Here is a 2,632-nt window from a genome sequence, read left to right as displayed (position 1 = left end):
TGTCTTGAGTGAAAAATAAAATATTACATGGCAGACGTGTTCTAACACAGGATAGCAGTGACCACTGTGTATGTATAGAGTGTGGGGATTGTCCTTGAAATTCTTAATTCCTAATAACTACACTAAACTTTTGACCCACTCAGCTTATAACTGACCTCACAATTTCTTGATTTCTGCTGGCATATGCAAGTCCTTTTACTTTTCTTGAGGAATACCTGATATGAAATCAATTTCCTAGGATTCATCTCCCTAAAAGGACCATAAACTTATTATATTTTGTTCAGAATGGTATAAGGACTTTAGAATCCCTGATGAAGTCTTAGCTAAATCTTTCTAAAGCTAAATTACCTTGAATTGAAAAAAAAGATAGTAATTGGCACAGATAAGTCACGAGCCTACTATGAGAAGATAAAGAATTTTTCTGACTTTCAATGAGACCTAGATATTAAGGAAATATTTATTTTTCTGGTTATCTGTTTTTGAAAATAAATTGAAAATACTAGAACTTTTATGTCTAATGACAACTTCATTTAGAGAGTCTCCATTTTCATTTCTACATGACTAAGAACCATTTTCATAGAAAACATATTAGCAAAAAAGAGTGCATTTGAAACTTATGAGAAAAAGCACCGTAAAGAAAAAAAAAAAAGGCTCATAAATACGGATACATTTGCAAGACAATTTTGTCCAGACACGAGTGATTTTCCTCTTCTTCTTTTTTTAATACATATTTTCATTTTTTCATCTGAGACAGAGATACAGAGAGAGAGCACATGAGCAGGGGAAGAGGCAGAGGGAGAGGAAGAAGCAGGCTCCCTGCTGAGGCAGGAACCTGATGTGGGGCTGGATCCCAGGACCCTGGGATCATGACCTGAGCCAAAGGCACACCCTAACCATCTGAGCCACGCAGGCGCACTGAGTAATTGTCCTCTCTTCTGATTTTAGTCCTTCCACTCTAAGCTTAAAATAATATTTTATTTACTGCAAACTGAGGAATGGACTTATAATCAATGTTTGGTACATATGCAAAAAACGTGTCTATATTTTCACAAAGCAGATTCTCTGAATCACTCTTCTCAGGGTCCCCATCACCTCCTTGTTTCTCAGGCTGTAAATGATGGGGTTGAGCACTGGGGTCAGGACGGTGTAGAAGACAGCCAGGACCGTGTCCTCTGTGGGAGATCAGAAGGACCTTGGGCATAGATAAGTGTAAACAAAGGGTGCAAAGTATAAAGTGACCACAGTGAGGTGGCTGCTGCAGGTTGGATAGGTCTTCTTCCTCCCCTCTGTTGGCTGCATGCGGCAGATTGGAAGGAGGACCCGTCCGTAGGAACATGTGATGCCAATGAAAGGAAACACAAGGAAGAGAATGGTGCTCCCAAACACTGTGCACTCATAAGCCCAGGTGGCCACGCGGCCAGGGTCAACATGGCGGGGACATCACCGCAGAAATGGTGGATGGCCCTGGGTTGACAATAGGGGATACGGAAGGCATAGACCGTGTGGGCACAGGAGTTGGCCAAGCCCGTTATCCAAGATCCTGTTATCGTTAGAACACACACTCTTTTGTTCATACGAACGGGAGCGTGGAGAGGAAAGCAAATAGCCACATAACGGTCATAGGCCATAGATATCAGGAGCAATGCTTCTGCACCTGCTAAAGTCAAGAAGAAGCAGCTCTGAGCCCCACACCCAGTGAAGGAGAGAGACTTGTTTCCAGCGAGATAATCCGAAGCCATCTTGGGAACAATTGTGGAGATGTAGCTCAGGTCAATGGGAGAGAGCTGACTGAGGAAGAAATACATGGGTGTGTGGAGACGGGTGTCTAGGAAGATGAGGAGAATCATGGGCCGGGTGCCAAATAGAGCCATCAGAAAAATAACAACAATTACAATAAAGAGGAACAGGCCAATTCTTGTTGGTGGGAACAACCCCAATCAGATGAAATCATTGATGTTTGCTTATAATTTTCCATGAGGCATTGATAGGATTTTCCTAAAAGCAGACAGAAAAGTAAGTCAAGTATGGAACAAGAGGATCTTTTGAATTTATCACTTTAGTCAGACTGTATTATTGAAAATCTTACAACTCCTAGGTGAAGAACTGAACTTTTCTATTTTAGAAAACAACAACGACAACAAAAACAATTTACTTTTTGAACCAGAGATTAAAATGAGGATGCAAGTATTAGTGGCCTATATCTTTTCTAAGAAATCTTTAAAGTCATTTAAAAAAAATTTGTATATTTGTTAAGAATTCATTAGGATAAGTATGCTTTACTACTGTACACAAACACAAGTATTGCCAAATCAGATGTTTATTCAAAATATTTGCATAGAAAATCAATGTAAATATATACTATATATTTAAGAATAAATATTTATGACCCATAAAGGATCATTTTTCTTTCGTATCTAAGACTTACTTCTAAAGCTGCAGCAACCTAACACCTTCTTTTGGAGCAATATTTCCTTCTTGAGTCCTCTTTACACAATAACATGTAATCAAACGTCCTTGAATTCAGGTAAAATTATTGCTTTCATCTGTTCTGAAATCATGAATGAATCTTTTTTATTATGTTCAGTTAGCCACTGTAGAGTACATCATTAGTTTTTGATGCAGTGTTCAATAA

The 2,632-nt window shown here is 38.9% G+C and overlaps 1 pseudogene; it reads right to left on the bottom strand.

Moving 5' to 3' along the window:
- Nucleotides 1–1,038: 1,038 nt before the first annotated feature.
- On the bottom strand, nt 1,039–1,975 carry LOC148164288 (olfactory receptor 2L3-like; annotated as a pseudogene).
- Nucleotides 1,976–2,632: the final 657 nt, after the last annotated feature.

The sequence above is a fragment of the Eumetopias jubatus genome, unplaced genomic scaffold (assembly GCF_037043125.1).
Source record: "Eumetopias jubatus isolate StellerSeaLion01/CBP00866 unplaced genomic scaffold, mEumJub1_p1.0 scaffold_5, whole genome shotgun sequence".
Taxonomy (NCBI): domain Eukaryota; kingdom Metazoa; phylum Chordata; class Mammalia; order Carnivora; family Otariidae; genus Eumetopias; species Eumetopias jubatus.
Note: the sequence above shows the minus strand (reverse complement) of the source record. Positions and strands in the feature narration are given on the sequence as shown.